This window comes from Oreochromis aureus, linkage group 12 (assembly GCF_013358895.1).
Source record: "Oreochromis aureus strain Israel breed Guangdong linkage group 12, ZZ_aureus, whole genome shotgun sequence".
NCBI classification, from domain to species: domain Eukaryota; kingdom Metazoa; phylum Chordata; class Actinopteri; order Cichliformes; family Cichlidae; genus Oreochromis; species Oreochromis aureus.
In genome coordinates this window covers 39055021-39063420 of record NC_052953.1, presented here as the reverse complement: position 1 = coordinate 39063420, position 8400 = coordinate 39055021, and the positions used below count along the sequence as shown (strand labels likewise).

The 8400-nt window shown below is 36.4% G+C and overlaps 1 long non-coding RNA gene across 1 annotated transcript; it reads right to left on the bottom strand.

The window, feature by feature from the left end:
• Positions 1–1533: 1533 nt before the first annotated feature.
• On the bottom strand, positions 1534–7772 carry LOC120442980. The gene is made up of 3 exons (XR_005615038.1): positions 7750–7772; positions 5226–5256; positions 1534–1643 (listed from the first exon to the last, which is right to left on the bottom strand). It is a non-coding gene; the product is annotated as an uncharacterized LOC120442980 (long non-coding RNA).
• Between the last annotated feature and the right edge of the window lie 628 nt (positions 7773–8400).

Sequence of the window (8400 nt, the reverse complement as noted above, 5' to 3'; positions counted from 1 at the left end):
CAAATGTTATAGCCAATGAAACAGACTAACAGACTGGATCTAATTTATTATTTATCTGAATGTATGTATTACAAAATAACCAGATTATCTTATTACAAATAAACTTATAAAAAGGTGATATTTTATACAATTGATCAAAGTAAGCCAAACTAGCAGTCCAAACTAAAGTCTAATGCAAAATTAAAATGACAAATGTAGGGCTGTGTAAGTAGTTTCTACTATAAGTTCTACTGTACTGTAATTCTACTACTGTATATTCAACTTGTAATTTCCAGCAAAATGACTGAATGTGAGAGCTTAATGACAGGAAAGAAGGAGCAGTGAGAGCAGAGATCTCTCAGAATTCTGTAACAGATAGATCAAGTACTGGTAACTTGGATTTCTGAAAACTTGGATTCTGAAAACTTGGATTTCTGAAAACTTAGATTCTCAAATTAGATAGAGCAGTAGAGAGAGGGATACAAGATGGAATGGCTGTCAAATTAGATAGAGCAGTAGAGATTAGGGCTGCCACAAACGATTATTTTGATAGTCGACTAGTCACCGATTATTTCTGCGATTAGTCGACTAATCGGATCATGCATCCATTGGACGTAAAACGTACAGTTTATTGCACCAGCATGCATCTGCTCTTATATAACTATCATTAGCTTACAGCTTTAAGTGTTTAAGGTATGTGCTAACTAAAACTAAAGACAAGATGATAGTTTATTAAATTTTAATGACATTTGCAGATTGTTTCGGTGGAGTTTAATAAACTCAGCCGTCTGCTCCTTGCTATCTAAAATTTAACAGGACACCAGAGTATACTCTCGAGCATCTCACACTTCTGATAATCAGTTGTCTGCTTGACGTTTATTCAGCTGTGTAAAAACTATAACTTTTCTCAGCCAAACGGATTTACTCAGGAACAAATAAAATACTAAAAAAAAGCCAAACAATAACATTTTTAAGTTATCTAAGTGACTTCTATATGTTTAACCTGAGTAGCGAAAGATGGAGGTGGGTTTGAAAACGATTTGCCGGGAGTCCGTTGTTCTCACAGGCTCTAGTGAGCCTTGAACCCTGGCTAACTATCGAGCTGGTGGGTAACAGACGTCTCCGAAAATGTCGGAGTGCTTTTGAAAATACGTGGTGTCTTGATAAACTGAGCAGATATTTGAGGTTAAACAGCTACATTCTGGCCTGAAAATATGTTAAACTTTATTTTGTGACCCCCCAAAAATAATAAGAGTAATATTAAAACTAACTAGCTGCCGCCATTGTTGACAACTGCGCTGGGCCGCGCTATGAATTCTGGGACACCGCTTCTTCTTCTTCGGGGTTTTTACGGCAGCTGGCATCCTTACACATGCAGTGCTGCCATCTTCTGTTTCAGTCCGTTATTACACTCTTAAATACTACTTATTCCTGCGTCTTTTGGGATCTTACAAAGCTTCAAACGATGCGTCGACTATTAAATTAGTCGTCGACGATTTTAATAGTCGACGTAATTGTGACTAGTCGACTAATCGTGGCAGCCCTAGTAGAGATAGAGGGATACAAGATGGAATGGCTGTCAAATTAGATAGAGTCGGGAGAGTGATAGGATAGATAGAATTGCTTATAATGATAGAGAGAGAGGATCTTCTGCAGCAGGTCACCTGTAAGACACAAAAGGCCTGGAATTAGTCGTATTTCCAATATGCTTGGATTTACCATATTCTTCAGACTATATGGCACACCTAAAATCCTGTCATTTTCTCAAAAACATCCAATGTGCCTAATGTATCGATTCTGGTTATGCTTACTGACCTCGAACGGGATTTCTGTGGTACACAGCGCTCAAAATTCTGTCAAATATTTTAGTAAGACTTCATAAGCTACAAAGCTACGCTGCTTGATGTATTGTCAGAGCATTATGGCTACCATAGTCAGCACCTCGCAGAGTAATTTGTACGGTGCTTCAACATAACATTATGGTGTGTGTACAAGGACCTGGCACGTGCTAAGAGACATGCTTATGAAGCAGATTTCAAATTGATCAACCCATGAAGAGTTTGATGGATTTGTGGATGAGGAATGAACTGAAAAAGTGAGTGTATTGTTCTGTATTTTATGTGTTACAACTGAACAGTGTTCAGAGTTGTTTGTGAATGACTTGAATAAAGTTTGACTTATCTGACTGTTTGTTTGGCTTAATGTGCCTTAAAAACAGACTTGTTTATTGACATTATGCCTTATAATTTCAAAAATACAGTACATGTAGGGCTTTAAATACTAAAGAGTTCTACAGTAAATTATTGGACTGAACAGAATGACAATGTTTAACAAATGATGGTGGAACTGTTATAAGGACATTTTTACGTTCTATTAAAACAGGGGTGCCCAATCCCAGTCCTCGAGAGCTGCCGTCCTGCAGCTTTTAGACGCATCCTTGTTCCGACACACCTGAATCAAATGAATGGCTTGTTGTCAGGCCTTTGCCAAACTTGATAGAATGCTGAAGAGGTAATCAAACCATTTGATTCAGCTGTGTTGGAGTAGGGGTGCATCTAAAAGCTGCAGGATAGTAGATCTCGAGGACTGGGATTGGGCACCCCTGTATTAAAACAATAAACTAAGTCTATAAAGTCAAACCAAAACGTGCTGCTACAGTAATTTACTGTAAATATTATATGGTCCAAATAAACCCGCACACTGAGGTTACAGCAGACAGTTTCAGGCCTCCTGCTTTAAACACTTTATATCCATTAAACTCAAAATTATCTATTGACTGGCCAAAAAGAACACAAACTTTCTCACATTTGCCTAAAAACATCTTGATGATCAGCAAGAGCTGTGCGGACTCACGGTACTAAACTGAATCTTCTAAAGTGAGAGAAATATTTCAGAAAAACACAAGCATTAAAGTCAAACATGGTGCTGTTACTGTGATGGTCCAGAGTTCCTTTACTACTTCAGGACCTACATCAACTCATCAGGTCCTGAGCTTAAGTTTAATCACACTTGGGATTTGCAGCAGGAAATTGATCTGAAGCACACAAGCAAGTCCAACTGAATGTCTTGGGTGTAGACTAATCAGAGTCTCAACTTTAATGAAATGGAGATCCTTGAAATAATTTCAAAACACTATTTTGGACCTTAATTAAGACAACTGAAATTAAAGTGGACCAAAATCCCCCAGTGTTGTAAATCAGTCATTACTAGTTACTATAAACGCTTGATGGTAGTTGTTGCTATCAGGGCTTTCACAGCTGGGTATTAGAGAACAGATAGCTCTGGTTTGGTTTTCTCTGCTTCATACATGAAATCATCACTTTAAAACTGCTTTTTTGTATTTATCCAGGTCATCCTTGTTAGATGATTTGAAACGTGACAAAAAAAGCATGAAAAAAATAATCTGCAAGGAAGAAAGACTTTTCCCAGCACTGTACCTCAGACAAAACCTTTACTTACCAGACTTGAGACGATCAGATCAGCAGTCTAGAGAAAGGAAACAATTCATCAGATCACTGTTTAATGATTCACACTGTTGAGCCTCTTCACACACAATCCAATTTACTGTGACATTAAATAACTAGTCAAATCCTCAATTTCTTCATGCCTTCATTAACTCACTGTAGTCTAAAGAGGGCCATAATGTAATTGCAGAGTCACAGATGGCTTTAACATGTTTAATAAAAACATTCATACTACAGAATTGCAAAGAATAGGCACCAATATTTGTTGGCACAAATGCAGGATATACCAAATATTTCGTACACAGAAGCTTTGTGGCTCCAACATTTTCTATCTCAAGTCAGCTCTAATAAAATGTGAAGAACGACAACTTTTAATCTAATTTCTAAATGTTGAATACAAATTAATCATTTAAATCAGAAGCAACAGAAAACCACAACAACAGTGGCACACCATTTTTTTTAATGAAAATTTCTTAAAATATTACACTAAAAGGTCATTCCATTGTATTTGTTGCTAGCAATATTTATGTGTTTTGCAGTACATCCCTTTTTGGCAACATTTATATTTAATTTTAAAACATTGGCTTTAATATACCTACTCACAACTGTACTTCTCTTACATTTTATTATTGCTTAAGTGTTTAAGCTATCATTTATAGGCTACGTTCACACTGCAGGTGCTAATGCTCAATTCAGATTTTTTGATCAAATCCGATTTTTTTGTCTGCTTGTTCACACTACAAATAAAATGTGACAGCAAACGCGCTCTAGTGTGAACGCTCAAAGAGGCTCGCATGCGCAAAAGAAGACGTCACACACAAAACACTCTGTTTAGACCCAGAGCAAACAGTATTGTTTGACTGATGGCCCTTAATATAAAGACTTCGGACTTTATGTTTCCCAATTTTTGCTTTAAGTTATTTTGTTATTTACATAATAATGTAAATAACCTAATAATTATCCTTATTGCTGTTTCAGAGGAGCGGTGCTTCAAAGGACAGCAGATTATACAGTACAAATAAAATTTTCACGTTGTCTTCCCAACAGTTTCACTGACATCTACAATGGATGGCCAGGAAGCGTTCGTGATGTCTTCTCAGGCGCTTCTCTGGTACTGATAATTGGCGTCTTTCTTGTGTCAGTGACGTAAAAGACGGATTTAATGCCAAATGACCGTTCAAACAGCAGTCCCTTTCTAAAACATCAGATATGTATCGGATTCCGTACCACATAGGAAAGTGACCCAGATCGGATTTGAAAATATCGGATTTGTCCCGGTCACACTGTCATACCATCATACCATCACTGATACCAACATGACAAAAAAAAATCGGATTTGATGCGCTTTCGCCTGCAGTGTGAACGTAGCCTTAGTCACTCAGGCAAAATACTTCTAGTGTTTTGACTTCATGCTAATTCATAAGTGGAATGAGAGAGAAAATAAAAATCGATAGCTGTGGCGCTCTTAAGTGTTTAAGGTACCACCAATACTCACAATAAATCCACAAACATAAGGAGAAATCGAACAACTGCATAAAGATATCTCTGACATTTAACTATGTTTGGACTTGATAAGCCATCAAAAATTAAAATCAGAAATTAATGGACTATTAAACTTCATTGACATTTTCAGGGGCAGTCAGTGGTCCTGTGTGGGGGCTTTGCTGCTACAGATTCTAAATCCTGACTATTTGTCTTTGCCCATGAGTGAATGGCAAGATAACACGAATAGCCAAACTACTGTAAGTAAATTACTAAACATTACCATTACTGTCTACTTACCAGCAAAGGCAAAACCAAAGATCTGTTCACTCTGTGTAACAAAAGACAAAGAACAAAAATACAGGCTCAGACAACTCCAATTAGCACTACAGTCAATACTGCATCACTCTCTGTAGTCAAAAACATTCTGGAAACTTCTTTGTTTACCACAGCTGGAATACAAACAACAACTCTCCTCTGTTTTCTTTTTCCGTACCCTAATAAAGATTATCATCTTCATAAAAAGGTAATATGTAGTTTTATCCATTTGCAATAAGCCACACAAGTTTCTGAGTCATGTGATGCTCCAAAATTTAGGTTCAGTTACATAAGAGAGTAGATATCGTAACCAATGATTTGCAACACCTAGCACTGCACACTTTATCAAATGGTGATGTCACAATTTAAAAGTAGGCAACAATCACAAATGATAGCTTGTATGGAATGTTTGTAGGCTTTAACATTTGAGGTGGCCTGCATTCAAATTCTATTAACACAAAAACAAACAGTCTATAAACTTACACCAAGATGTGCTGCTACAATAACTTACTGTAAATATTATATGGTCCAACAAAACCAACACACTGGAGGTTAGAGCAGACAGTTTCAGGCCACCTGCTTTAAACACTTCAGATCAACTCAACTTACATTTATCCCACAAAAAACGTGCCTTAATCCCCAAAATTCTCAAATCCCTGTGTCTGTGTGTACTTGCCTGGGACAACAGTATATCATAATATCTGGGGTTCCGTTAACATAAAAGTAAACAATTTACTGTGTATGAATTTTGGCAAAATGAGAAATTTGGAGACAGCTAGTTTCTACATATTTCAGTGACATTTGGGCATGTTTGATACACAGCAATAAGCACTCCCCTAAATCTATGATAAACTTATCATAGCTGATATTAAGGCCTAATTAGCAAAATTTAGTATAATGATAATTTCTTTGTAGATCATTTCATGATAAAAAAAAAAAACAGAAGTGAGTGCAGTATCTAAGCTGTTGCATGTAAGATCTTTGCTGGAGATTCCCACATTTCTTAAACAAACAAACAAACAAACAAACATGACTTTCAGACACAGTTCATCTTTTGTAAATTAGGGCAGGATTATTTTCAAAAAACAGCCTTGATAAAAATATCAGGCCACTATAAAAATTCTTATGTTTATGTTTTCATCCCACCTATATTTTGCAAGTCATTATGACAAATTACAAAAAGCAGTTTTCAGGCAGTGATTTAAGGGAAGAAGCTTTTCAAATCCACAATGCCCTACCACCAGTGGTCTCAAACTCTGGTCCTCAAGGGCTGGTGTCCAGAAACTTTTCTATGTGTCCCTATTGCAACACACCTGAATAACATTAGTAGGTCATTAGCAAAACTCTACAGAACTTGACTGCATGCTGAGGTGGTAATTCAGACATTTGATTCATGTTATAGCAGCTCATGAGTGAATGAACATGATGTAATAAAAGTACTTTTAAAAGTACATTTTTCCAAACACTTAAATTACTTAAATTTTAGTAGTCTTAGGGGATGCCACTTCAGCATACAGTCAAATTCTATACTCTCACTAATGACCTACAAATGTTATTCAGGTGTTTTGTAACAGGGACACATGGAAAAGCTTCAGGACACCGGCCCTTGAAGAGTGGAGTTTGAGACCCCTGACCTATGTGAATATTTAATTGTCCCTAAACTGCTAGTCGTGAGCTGCTCTAATGTGAAACAAACACATATAGTTCTGTAAAGGTTTACAAAGAGACTTCTAAGGATTTGGAGACCCCAGAAAACAAAAACCCTCAAAGATGTTGTAGCTGAACAGGCAAAAACAAGTTGCCTAATAATATCTCGATGATAACCAAGAGCTGTGCTGACTAACTGCACTAAACTGAATCATCTATAGTGAGAGAAAAACACCAGCATTAAAGTCAAACATGGTGCTGTTACTGTGATGTCCCAGAGTTCCTTTACTACTTAAGGACCTTCAGGACCATCAACTCATCAGGTCCTGGGTTTAAGTTTAATCACACTTAGGATTTGCAGCAGGAAATTGATCTGAAGCACACAAGCAAGTCCAATTGAATGAATGAAACAAAACTCTTGGTGTAAACTAATCAGTCTGGACTTTAATGAAATTAAGATACTTGGTATGACTTGAAAACCCTATATTGGGCCTTAATTAAGACTTTTTTCTTTTCTTTTTTTGCCTGTCCTGTTTGGATCTAATTAAGACAATTCTGAAATTATAGTGGACCAAAATCCCCCAGTGATGTAAACCAGTCATTACCAGTTACTGTAAATGCTTGATGGTAATTGTTGCTATCAGGGCTTTCACTGCTGGGTATTAGAGACCAACATGTTTTTACATTAGACCAGGTTGTTCTGGTTCAAAAATGAAATCATCACTTTAAAACTGCTTTTTGTATTTATCCAGGTCATCCTTGTTAGAGGATTTGAAACGTGAAAAAAGCATAAACAAAATAAATCTGCAAGGAAAAAAGACTTTTTCAGCACTGTACCGCAGATAAAACCTTTACTTACCAGACTTGAGACGATCAGATCAGCAGTCTAGAGAAAGGAAACAATTCATCAGATCACTGTTTAATGACTTAGACTGTTGAACCTCTTCACACACAATCCAGTTTACTGTGACATTAAATAACTAGTAAAATCCTCAATTTCTTCAAGCCTTTATGAACTCACTGTAGTCTGAAGAGGACAAACTTTAGTTACAGAGTCTCACATGGCGATAACATGTGTAATAAAGGCATGCATACTACAGAAGTGCAAAGAAGAGGCACCAATATTTGTTGGTACAGATTATGGCTTTTTAGCTCCATCATTTTCTATCACAAGTGAGTACTTAATAAAGTGTGGAAAAACCACAACTGTTAGAATCAACGGAAAACCTCATCAGGTTTTAGTTCTGATCTGAATATGTAAATCCTAAAATACATGTAAATTTTGACATGTCATAGTAACAACAGTGGCACACCATTTTTGCAATTACAAAAATTATAATAAAAAGTCCTTCCATTGTACCTGTTGGCAGGAATCTTTTTGTATTTTGCAATATTTCCCTTTTATATATAATTTTCAAACACATTGTATCAAGCAAATTATTAAGAAACTAATTTAAACTTAGTGTACATAATTTACACACAGGCTTTAACATACACAACATTGCCTACT